The sequence below is a fragment of the Fundulus heteroclitus genome, unplaced genomic scaffold, assembly GCF_011125445.2.
Source record: "Fundulus heteroclitus isolate FHET01 unplaced genomic scaffold, MU-UCD_Fhet_4.1 scaffold_48, whole genome shotgun sequence".
NCBI lineage: Eukaryota > Metazoa > Chordata > Actinopteri > Cyprinodontiformes > Fundulidae > Fundulus > Fundulus heteroclitus.
Window position 1 is genome coordinate 2442097 of NW_023396901.1, and position 12891 is coordinate 2454987.

Sequence of the window (12891 nt, forward strand, 5' to 3'; positions counted from 1 at the left end):
AGACTCAGATCCTCTCAATCATATTGCTTGTTCTAAGATAATGAAAAACAATTACATATTACTTATGTCTTGAATTTAGTCTAAGAATTTCTAAAAAAATTAAAATGCATTATTTCCATTCTAATGTTTTCTATTATTTCCCCCTTCTTTTCTCATACTTCTTCCAATGTAAAATGACATGTTCTATTGTCTTTTGTTGCCCACAACAGTCACACCTGTCAGTATTATGTTTACATATTTTAAATAAAGTGCTGTTTAATCCTGTGTGTCCAAATCTAAGTCTTGATATAGCTGTTTCTTCTCTCCTGTTCCCTCCTGCAATTCTGATTTCCCCCAGAGTCCTTTGAATTTTGTAAATCCATTGTCCGTTCCTCTCTTCCTGCCATTGCTTTTGCCACCTATTCTTCAGCCTCTGTTTAATGATGCACTTTATTCCCATCTTGCTGATGTTAACTGCCACATCGATGCCCTCTCGTTCTGTGGCCTCTTTTGCAGCCTTATCTGCCATTTTGTTTCCTCTGATTCCAATATGTGCTGGTACCCACAAAAGTATTACTGCAATCCCCATCATTTGAATTCTATATAATGTTTGCTGTATTTGTCTCATAATGTCTGAGTGACTTCTCTGTAAACTAATTAATGATAACATTGAATCTGAACACACAATTACTCTCAATGGTGTTATTCCTCCACCCACTGCACTGCTAACAAAATTGCTATAATTTCTCCTGTGTATACTGTGTAAATGTTTTACTGTTTTCAAATGTTCTTTTTTGTTTCCACACTATCCCTACTTGCTTTTATTCTGTTTTATTTTCCTATATTTTAATCATGTAAAGCACTTTGCATTGTCTCTGTACTGAATTGTGCTATATAAATAAATGTGCCTTTGCCTTTTACTGATACATCATCACTAATCCTCTTAATTACTGTAATATTAATATTATATTGGGACTATAATAGCTGCTCCTATCTTATTGACTAAATTTTTTGAGGCATTTGTGTAAATCTGGATGTAACTGTGATAACTGTTAATATACGTCTGTATAATGTGTGAATTCAAAACAAACCCCCTGTTCTTGTTCAAGAGAAGGGCCTCTCTGCAACCGCAGCCGCTATAAAACACACCACGCTGATTAATGTTGATTTTGGATTTGACAACACTCCCGCCTGTAGGTTTACACATTATAGTTTTAAATGCTAGAGTAGAGGGGTGGGCACCGTGTTCTAAGCAAAATGAAACACTAGGTAGTACAAAGTGGGAAAATAAGACAACCATAAAATTATTTTTGTTTTAGTTTGTAAACTTTCTAACTTTTTTCACGAGTCCTGCAGTCACTTCAGCTATGTTTGTAGCCAGTGTGCGAAATACCTGTCAATGTTTGAGGGGGTCCTCATCTCCCGATTGTTGCGCAATACCGATCTAAATTTTCTCAATATGCAGTAGGCCTATAACATTATAATGTCAAAACCAAAGCCAGCTTTAATGTCAATTCTTCACATTCACCAGACATACAAGGATTCGAGAGGATGTTTCTCATTCACCAACAGTGAAACAGATAAAGTGCACAGGCACAACAGATAAGATCAGTCCCTAATACCAAAATTTAAACATTTTTAGTATTAATTGTTGTCAACGTTATGTCTTTCTTCTGTTTTGCGCGCGCACATGGCTAATTTGCATACGTAAACAGGATTGGCTGGTTCCACTTGGCAAAAAACAGAACATATTTGTGAAAAAAAAATTGAATTGAATACTGGACATGTTGAGTTAAAAAAACATTTTAGTGACAAAAAATATTTGATTTTAAATTTTTTTGACACAATTTAGGACCCACTTTAAATTTTGCTTTTGAGGCTTTCAGGGGGTCTCGTGGGTTAATCGGGGGGGTCGAGCCCCCCCGGACCCCCCCATATTTCGCACTCTGTTTGTAGCGCTGTTTGGCATCCAGCCGCTAGAGGGTATCACTAGTCTGGTATCACGGAGTAGGGTGATGAGCGCACAGACGAAGAAAAATAAAACTAGTAGGCCGTTTCTCAAGCTGTGTCTCAATTCGGCGGCTGCGTCCTTCGAAGGACGCATTTTAAGGCCGGTGACGTCACAGCGATGCGCGGAGGCTGTCCCATTTGGCCAAAATTTTGAGGATGCTTAAAATGCAGCCTTCAAATGCGTCCTCCTTTTCCCCGAATTCTGAGGATGCACCGCTACCATCCTTAGTGGCCTCGCCTGCCATAAAATTTCCCGAGGTGCTTTGCTCGCTTTTTTTTTTTTTTTAGTAGTTGAAGAAAAAAAAGAAAGAAGGCGGATTTTCATCAAGACTGGAAAGCAGCAGCAGCGCTGGCAGTAGTGCTGTGTACAGCTTTAAATGTAAGTAGTTTGTTTTTATTTTATTTTTTAACTGAACATTATTAAAATACATGACGGTAACGGAGCCACCGGAATTTGTAGGACCAGCTAAAGCTAAAGCTTAGAGCTAATCTGTTGATACGAGACGTTCAACAACATTAAAAGCCTTCATAAAAATGTTACAATTTTTTATTTTAACCTACATCTTATTGTAACTGCGCGGATAACTGTGTCCCTCACAAATTCGATCAATTTATTCTCATACAGTTTATTACAAATGATTAGGACTGTCAAAGCTTAATGCAGCTGAAGAAATAACATCAGTCCAGCTGTACTGGGTTGTCAATACTGCAAACGTTTTGTTTGAATACTCAATAACGTATAGTTAATTTACAGTACAGTATAATAAGGTTTAAAGTATAATTCACTTGAAGAACAACACCGGCGTAATTATACAGAACAGTCATTTTTCCTGTTGACATAACAGAAATATGCTTTACATGTCGTTTTGTTCTAGGCAGCAGGGAGCATACAGAGTTGATAAAACTCCGTGGGCAAAATAACCACCTCTTTACCGGGGCCAAAAACACTGCCGCAGTCGGATGGAGGTAAGAGTTGAGACATAATTCCATATACATGTTGCATTTGTATGTAAAAGTCACACAAGTTCAAAGAAGTCCTGTTCAAACACCAACGTACAAATATAATCTTTTGATCACATCAAATGATGCCCAGATGTCACTTTTTTTAATCTTATAGTTGTGATAGTAGGGATCCTTGTGTGTTTATCTCTTCTTATTTCTCTTGTTTAGAACAATCCTGCAAAAAACGGGCCTGGAGGGTGAAGTTGAGCCACAACAGGCCAAAAAAAAGTGGGACAACTTGAAAAAAAAAAAATACAAAGGATGTTCAGGTTTGGCTAATGTAATGAAATACACACACACATATGTGTGTATATATATATATATATATGTGTATGTATGTATGTGTATATATATATATATATGTGTATGTATATATGTATGTATATATATATGAAACACTCCTTTTTTCTAGCTTCAAAAAAAAAAACACTACAGAAAATTGCATCTGTTGACACAAATTGTTTTCCTCTACTTTAGGAATGCAAAGATCCAGGGACAGGGCAGGGGGTCAGTGGGAAGCCTACTGCTGCCACCTGGCCATGGTTTGTCCTCATGTTCTGTGTTGCTGTTATTGTTAAATTAAATTAATAAATTGTTTATAAAAGTTATTGTTGTTTGTGTGTTCTTAAAGTCTTTTAACCTGTTACATTATCTGTTTCATCACTTTACAATTTAAGTAAACTTAGAACAACTTCTCAGTGACAACATCAATTTATTTTTAGAGAAACAAGTATTTACAATAAACTATCAAAAACATTTTAACTATTTACATTAGATTTTAAAAGTAACTACTACAACTATTTACAGAAGATATACAATAAATATTACTAAAGAACATGTATACAATTTTGACTGAGCAGGAGTCTCTGGTGGTGCTGCTGGACTGGATGGGATGCCACACAGATGACCTTGGAGTCTTCTGACTGCGAGTGGAACATCATCTGGGGGATGGGGGATGCCTCTCTCCACATCGTCCATCAGGGTTTGCAGGGCTGACCCAACTGACCGCTGCCATGTTCCTAAAAATGTTTAAGAAGATGCAGAAAATGACTTTACTACAACTGTTTTCATAACCCTTACATGAGAAAAGCTAAAAAGTGATTATACTTGCCATCTAAATGTAATCGTGGTCAGGTAGACCCTCCTCCAGGGCAGACACCTCGGCAGACAGCTGGTCCCGCCAGGGAGCACCACTGACTGCCTCCAACACGTTCTCCCCCTCCTCATCCTCTGGCATGTCGTCCTGCACTTCATCGTCTGGGGCCATGATGTCACCGGCTCCCAGGCAGATGTTGTGCATTTAAGTTGATGCAGCGGTACATCGGCCTTGTCTGGATAGAGACATGAAGATTAAGAACAACAGGATTAGATGATAGCAATGTCATTTTGGCTGATATAATTCTAGTGAATGTTAACCCCTTAACGCCTGGTGTTGCTAATTTGTGACCAAACAATTCTGGCCTTTACTTATTTTACTTCATCTAGATCCACTATTTAACTTCTTTTTTTTAACGTTATACATTTAGATTTATTTTTCCTGTATTATTTTTTCGTTATATAATTACAAATAAAATCAGGCAGTAAGGGGATAACAATTTAGACAATGATTTATTTCTCAATATTAGTTTTATTTGGCTTCTCAACACATTAGTGATACTAAAAGTAGTGATTTAAGTCAGTTATTTACAGGGTTTGTACACATTTAACTATTCAATTCAAATTACTAAAGTTACAAACATAAGCTTATATCAAGTCTTACAAATAAATATAACATTTTATATTTAAACATATTCGTCAATCTGCTGACAAGCGTTTGTTTAATAACTGGTATATTATGATCATTAGCAGGTCCCTGTGGGTGAAAATAATAGCAGGTAAATGTTACCTCTCCACTGCGCTCTCCCAGCCTGAGAAAAATTTGTCGCCGGTTTTGCTGCCGCCGAAGCCGTGTAAACCGACTCTCCTCCTCCAATAACAAGTAAATAAAAAAAAAACAATTCAATATCCATTTTTTTGCGTCGTTTATCGGCGCTGGTGCTGGTTTTCCCCGGGCTTGGGGTAGACGTGATGACGTCGTGTCGCAACCAGGAAGTGCTCCAAAGGCTAGACCGTCCCATTTACCAACGGCTGAGGATCCTCCGGAGCATCCTCCGAGGGCTGGGTCCTCCTAAGGCTGAGTAGGCTGGGTCCTTCGAAGGACGCAGCCGCCGAATTGAGACACAGCTATGCGTTCTTGAGCGTTCTCGTGTGCTCGTGACACGTCATCAGCCTCAGCCCGAGCACTGTTTTTTTTTTTTTTTTTTTTTTTTTTTTTTTTTTTTTTTAATGAACTTTATTTAAACAAAGTAAGTACAAACAAGTAAGGCAATAGCAACAGTGCAATTCTATGGAAGGCATAGTAGAGGCAGATTTCAAAATGGAAATACAAAGTAACATTGATGAGGAAAATAAAGAATGAGTGAGTAATGATAATGAAACAATAATTAACATAATAACAACAAGGGGATTTATATGTTAAGATTGTTGTACATCAGTGGGCAATTCCATTAGTATTTCAGTTATGTATTTGTAAGATTCTATACATTTAAGAGATGTTAAATATAACTTGAATTCAGATAAAAAAATATTAAAGATTGGGGATGATCTCAAGACTCTTTGTTTATGAATAAAGAATTTTGCTAAACATAAAATTAGGTTACAACAGAGTTCTATTGTTTTGTCTTCCAATAGTACTCCAAAAACTACCATATCTCTAGAGATAGAGTTAGGGAGTGCAATTTTGGATTTGACCCATCTTTCTAAGCAATTCCAAAATGTTTTAGTCTGACTGCATTCATAGAAGACATGGTCTATCGTTTCTACATCACTTTCACAGAAGGAGCATTTATTGTCATCAATATTAAAACGAACACTTAGTAGTTCTTTTGAGGGGTAAATTGCATTTAAAATTTTAAAATGAGTTTCTTTAGCTTTTGGTTGTATGGGAAGTTTTAAATAAAAGGTTCTCAGTATTTCAATTGATTTTTGTTCAAATTTGCAAAGAATGTTATTTTTATTCATTTTCCCAGGGAATAAAGTTTCGTTTAGACAGTTCCTAATTGTGTGGTTATTGAATTTTTGGTCAGTGATTGATAGTCCATTAATAGATAAATTGGGTAGTTGTGGGGTAATTGGGTGATATATTATTATATTTTGAATCTGATTAATAAATTGTTTTGGCAAGGCGTTAAGTAATCTTGTAAATTCAGCTTTTGGAGGGAAGAACTGATATTTTGCACAGAATTGTTCGTAATTTAATATGCAACCATTAGTGTCCATTAAGTGTATAATAGACCAAATATTCCTCTCCATCCAATCTTTGTAGAATAATGATTTATTGCGATGTAGAATAAATCTATTATTCCACATGATAGAGGAATGTGGTGAGTAGTTATGAACATATATCATTTTCCAGTATAGTAATACTTGTTGATGGAACTCTGATAGTTTAATGGGTAATTTGTGTATATTGAAATCAGCTAGGAGTACAAGTTTTAGACCACCTATTTTGTTAAATATATAATTAGGAACACAATACCAGAACAAATGAGAATTTTTAATCCAGGATTTCAACCAATTAATCTTAAGGGTTCCGTTAAGACATTCAAAGTCAATCACTTTCAGACCGCCATCTTTAATTTCTTTGACCATATGACTTTTTCGTAAGTAGTGTGGCCTGTTTCTCCAAATAAAGTTCATGTTCATTTGGTTAATAGTTTTGGTTATGCTATTTGGGATGGCAGTACTAGAAGTTGAATAAATTAACCTTGACAAACATTACATTTTGGATAAGTAAATTCGTCCTAAAATAGAGAGGTCTCGTTGGAGCCATGAGTTAAGTTTGGATTTACCTTCTTTAATTTTGTTTTCAATAGTTAAGGTTGAGTTTTGATTTTTGGTTACAATAGTTCCCAAGTATTTAATTTCAGATTTAATTGGAATGTTGGATATTTCTTTTAGAGGGGTGTCATGGATAGCTATAAGTTCACATTTTTTAATATTTAGCGTTAGTCCTGAAGCTTCTGAAAAAAGTTTAATTTTATCAATTACAATTGGAACTTGTTTGTGATCTTTTAAGAAAACGGTGGTGTCATCTGCTAACTGGCTAATGATTAATTCTGTATCGAAAACGTTTAATTTCTTAATGTCTGCACAGTTTTTAAGATAGATTGCTAACATTTCTGCAACTAAGTTAAACAGATATGGTGAAATGGGACATCCTTGAGGAATTCCAACATTAATGTTAAATCTAGCTGTGGTGCCTTTAGGAAGTATTACACAACTATTAATGCCTTGATATAGACCTTTGATTAAGTTAACAAAGTTTGCTCCAAAACCTAAATGTTCAAGAACTGCGAATAAGAATTGGTGTTCCACTGAGTCAAAAGCCTTATAAAAGTCAAGGAAAAGAATAAAGCCATCATCTTGGATCATGTCGCTATATTCAATTAGGTCTTTTACCAGTCTAATATTGTTGTGAATTGATCTTCCTTTTAGGAAGCCAGATTGAGATTCTGCAATTATGTTTGAGATTCCGGATTGTAGACGCATGGTAAATATGTATGTTAATAATTTATAATCTGAATTTCTGAGTGTAATGGGTCTTCTATTTTCAATAATTCTGGGGTCCTTGTCTGGTTTTGGGATACATATAATAATTCCTTGTTTCATTGTGGTAGGTATAGTATGACTTTTAAAGATATCTGTAAAAACTTGATGCAGTAATATTTTGATGTCTTCCCAAAAGTGTTTATAAAAGTTCCCAGTCAGTCCATCCGGACCTGGTGCTTTGTTTAATGATAAGTGATTAACAGCCTTATCAAGTTCTTCTATTGTAATAATGTTGTCGCAGGTTTTTTTGTAGTTATCATCTATTTTAGGGATAAATGTTTCAATTTGATTAAGAAAGGTGTAAGATTTTGATTCTGAGAATTTGGAGGTATATAAATTGCTATAAAATTTAAAGATCTCTGTTGATATTAATTTTTCATTGTTGGTTTCAGCATTGTTTATTATTAAGGATTGGATAGAATTTTGTTGTTGTCTTCTTTTTTCCAAATTACAAAAGTAGGCCGTGTTTTTTTCTCCTTCCTCGATCCATTTCGCTCTTGATCTAATAAAGGCCCCTTTGGCCCTTTGAATATACATTTCATCCAGTTTAGGTTGGAGGATTCTTATTTGTTGTTTGTCTTCAGTTGATGGGTTGGGTTTATTGCAATATATATTTAGTTGTTGTATAATATCAATTTCTTTTCTTTGAAGTTCTTTTTTAGTTTGTTTACTGAATGAGATAGAAAATTGCCTGATCTTGTACTTTAGGAATTCCCACTTTTGAACAGGGTCATTTAATTCTTCAGAATGCTTTATATTCTGGATTAATTCTTTGATTTTTTGACAGTAGGTGTCATTTTTTAGAAGACTGTAGTTAAATTTCCAATATTTATTTGCGCCTGGTTTCCAGTTTTGAGGTTTCATTTGTAAGGAAATAAGACTATGGTCAGTTAACGGTGCAGCAGAAATGTCTGAATTGATGTCATTGATTAATAATTCATTTGTTATAAGCCAGTAATCAAGTCTTGATTTGCTATTTGAACTAAACCATGAAAATGTTATACAATTAGGGTTAAGATGACGCCATACGTCTACTAAATTTTGTTCATTACAAAAATTGTTAAATATTTTGTTTGGATAACTTGAGTTATGTTTAGAAGGCCATTTATCATAATATTCATCTTGAACGAGGTTGAGATCTCCACCAATTACAACATTGTTTGTTGAGTAAAGTGATTTTAGGTGGTCTAAGTTTAGGGTTATTTCTTCTAGCAATAATTTGTTCTGGTTTGGGTTATTATAACCATATATATTCAACAAAATAAGAGTTAGGTTATCCAGACAGACAGTGAGGAATAACCAGTGACCATTTTCATCCATTTTACTTGAGGTTACCTGACCTTGGAAGTTTTTTAGAAGAATAGCGACCCCTGCTGATCTTGAAGAACCATGACAAAAATAAGCTTCATCTCCCCATTGTTTAGTCCAAAAGTTGCTATCATCATGTTTTGAGTGAGTTTCTTGTAAGAATATTATATTAGCATTTTTCCCTTTACAAAATAAAAAGAAACTTTTCCTTTTAGTCAAATCTCTTAGGCCCCTTGCATTAACAGAAATTAGCGAAAGTTCACTTTTCAAGTTAAACATAAGGAATTAATATAATAACAAAAATAAATAAATAAATAAAATAACGTTGAACGATATTTAAATGGGTTTTACCTGAGAACAAATTGAGCTGTAGGTAACATAACTCCTAAACTGATAAGATTATTTGAAGTTAGAAATGTCGTGTAGAACTATTGTGTCTCTAAGGAGTAACTCGTTGACCGTTGATAAAGGCATATGGACCTTTAAATACCGCCTTTATTCCAGCTTTTCGTGCTTGCTCTACTTTGGGCCACAGGGCCAGCCGTGCTTCTCGGTCTTCTTTGGTGAGGTCTTCAGCGAAACGGATGTTGAGCTCCCTGCAGATGGGGTGTTGTTTAGTGGATCGCCAGAGTTCGTCCCTGAAGACCCGTCCTGAAAACTGTACAATAATCTGCCGTGGGTGGTTGGTGTTGTTTGGTCCAAGACGGTGTACAGTGTCCAGGATAAAGTCCATCTTTTCTTTCCAATGCGGCATAATCTGTCTGATGAGGTTTGCGACTTCCTGTCTTGTATCTTCGTCCTTTCGCTCTTTTAAGCCTTTGATGCGCAGATTCCATCTTCTTTTATAGCGCTCGGATTCCGCCGCTTTTCTTTCAAAATCTTGGACCTTCTTTGTCAGCTCGGCGTTTGTGGTTTTAAGTTGAGCTATTTCACTTTCCATCTTTTCGTTTTTTTTCTTACAATCTTGAATTTCAGCACTATTAAACTCCACCGCTTTGGCAATATTTGTAAGAGAGAGCGTGTTCTGTTTCATTTCTTCTCCAAAGTTCAGCATCATTTTCTGTAGATTTTCAACTACTTCTAAAATCTTGGAGTTGGATGCATTGCAACTGACCTCATCGTCTCCTTTCGCCTTCTTGTGTGGTACAGCGGTTTTGCATGGTGATGTAAGGGTATTTTTCGTCCCTCTGGTATCAGTGTCCATGCAGTAGTCGTGAGTTAGCAGAGCCTTGTTGGATTTGGTGTTAGCTTTGTTGTTAGCCATTGCTGTCAATGTTTTCCTCTTGCTTGTAGTTTTCTTTCCCGTTTTCACAGGAGGCTTTAAGTTATTATTGTTAGTTCACAACGAGATTCCTTTTTTATGTGTAAATTCAAGACCTCATAGCTGTTCTACTCTTATTCAAGGAGTTTGCTACCCAGAGCTCAAAGCTACGCATCCGCTCTCTTCGCCATCTTGCCGTTCCCCCCCAGCCTGAGCACTGTTCCAATCACAGACATATATACGTAGACGCGTCATAGGGCGCAGGTTCGCACGTCAACGTCACCGCCATATTGTATGTGGCAGAAAAAAGTTAAGTTCTGTTATTGTGAACGTGAATCAGAGAAGATGCCTCATTCCTGTGCTGCAATAAATACACACACACATACACACACACACACACACGCACACACACACACACGTATATATATATATATATATATATATATATTTGTGTGTGTATGTGTTATGAATATAAGGATCAATTTGTTAAATCTAAACATTGTGGTCTTCATTATTTCATTAAACCGTGTCACATGTGAACCTTTAGGAACTTTTTGGGTGAGTATTAAAGAGGTAAAATTAATAATATGAGGAAAAAAAGTCCTAGGTCAATAAAGTAAAAATAAACAAACAAACACAAAAGTGATATTGTTATGATAAAAACATCATATTATGAGAATTAAGGGGGAACATTTCCAGAATAGTCACAGTTTGCAGAATTATTTCACTCCTGGAGTAATAGGGCCAGGTTAGATTATTTTAAATATATTTATTCTTTAGGAGAATAAATTCAGGAGAATGAAGCTAAAGGGATACGAAAATAAACTTGTAATATTACAAAAAAATATTACGAATACAAAGTATATTCAGAGATTAAAGTCCCTCTGATACTGTTTAAGTGGCTGAGTAACTGCAGATTTGCCACATTTAAGATGGCGGACGCTCTGACGCATCGCAGCATAGGCAGAACCCGCCCAGCAACGCGTCTACTCTTATTATGTCTATGGTTCCAATGCTGAGAACGCCAAATCGAGAACGCGCCGAATTCCCCGGATGTTGTTCTCGCCCGCCCTCTTTATCGAGCATGCATCAGAGCAGACTTGTGCGTTCTTCAGACTGACCGCTTGCCCAGAATGCACCGCGGCCGCAGCTTGATTCGAGACAGCGCAAACAGAGCTCATAGCGGTAAGTTAAAAATTCCCTTTTCTGCTGCTGTTGTTCTTCAAAAGTACGTTTTAAGATAGTTTGAGACGAGAACATTATACTTTTAAGTTTTCTCTATGTGGCCTGTTTACAGAGTTAGTGGGTAATTAAAAGAAGTAGAGTGCATAATACCGCTGGTTATGATTTATTTATTTGTTTTGTGTTTATCTTACTGACGTGTGTTGCTTTATTAACTCAATACTTGCTGGAATAAATTGTATATGTCTGCCTAGGACGGCAGCAGCATATAAAATAAATAAATTCTATAAATGTTTTTCCTATCTAAGTGAGTTTATTCTGAGTCAGGACACGAATAATTGAGAGGAGAAAGAGGGAAAGAAAATAATAGTAATAAAATATGAAAAAACAGACATTTATTTTATACAAATGTTTAATCTTTGGAAAAGAATGAAGGTGTAATATATTCAACAAATTATTAACAGTTATTAACATGGTTTAAAACTAAGAAATAACTCCTATTAAGATCTCATACAAATAGACAATGCTTATAAACTTACAATTAAAAATAGTTGGAATGGAAATTATTTAACGATTATTTAATGTATTTTCACAGGTGGTGAAAAAATGAAATAAAGCAGCATGTGAACATGACTCCAACTGACCTACATTAGGTCAGTTGGAGTCAGGTTCACTTAAACATGCAGCCAGCTGGAGCAGCTCCCTGTCTTCAGCCGCTGGATGGCGTCCTCCTCTGGGTCCACCTCCTCGTCCTCCTCTGGGTCAACCTCCTCGTCCTCCACGTCCAGCTGGTTACCTGCTACTATACTAATACTGTGGAGGATGCAGCAGGCGGCGATTACTTTTGGGGCAAACGTCAGGCGGACCTCCAGCATCCTTAAGAAGATGGAACGCCACCGTGTCTTCAGACCACCAAAGGCACGCTCAATAATGTTAATCAGCATCGGTGTGGTGTCTGTTGTAGCGTGCCTCCACTTGACCTGTACCAAATATAAAATTAACTTGTAATTTAGGTAATATGCTGATCTGTCTTAATCTTCTATCCAATTAATATAATCTATGTATCAGTTGTGTGTCATTGTTGGCTCTATTTAAGGACAAGAAGGTAAGAGATCTTACTGGCAAGCTGTTTCCCTATAGGATGCACCACAGGCCAGCCAGCAGAGGGTCACCAGCACCTCTATCTCCTGTGGCCATCCATGGACCTTCTGGATGGGCAGCAGCTGAAGGAGGAGGACGATGGTGGACCTGTTTAGCTAGAAGGCTGGTTTCAGGTCCCCTTCATTAAAAAATATTTGGAGGATTGGCACAGAGGGGTTTATCCTCACATATTTTGTTTCTGTTTCTTCATGTAAATAAAAAATGCCAAATGTTACCATCATTGTTTTTTGTCACCTTTTCTATGCATAAAACTATACCTGTTTAACATGCAGATTATTATAGTTCTCAAGAAAGAACAGGTAAAATGTATAGTGTTGTATAGTAAATGTAACAAATGG

The 12891-nt window shown here is 36.2% G+C and overlaps 2 long non-coding RNA genes across 3 annotated transcripts; one reads left to right on the forward strand and one right to left on the reverse strand.

The window, feature by feature from the left end:
* The first annotated feature begins 2881 nt into the window (after positions 1 to 2881).
* LOC118560777 lies at positions 2882 to 3567 on the forward strand. 2 transcript variants are annotated; one of them, XR_004929572.1, is made up of 3 exons: positions 2882 to 2955; positions 3160 to 3260; positions 3469 to 3567. It is a non-coding gene; the product is annotated as an uncharacterized LOC118560777 (long non-coding RNA). The 2 variants fall into 2 exon arrangements; XR_004929573.1 differs by having other exon boundaries at positions 3160 to 3271; positions 3469 to 3556.
* A 633-nt stretch (positions 3568 to 4200) lies between these two features.
* Positions 4201 to 4919, reverse strand: LOC118560778. The gene is made up of 2 exons (XR_004929574.1): positions 4877 to 4919; positions 4201 to 4322 (listed from the first exon to the last, which is right to left on the reverse strand). It is a non-coding gene; the product is annotated as an uncharacterized LOC118560778 (long non-coding RNA).
* Between the last annotated feature and the right edge of the window lie 7972 nt (positions 4920 to 12891).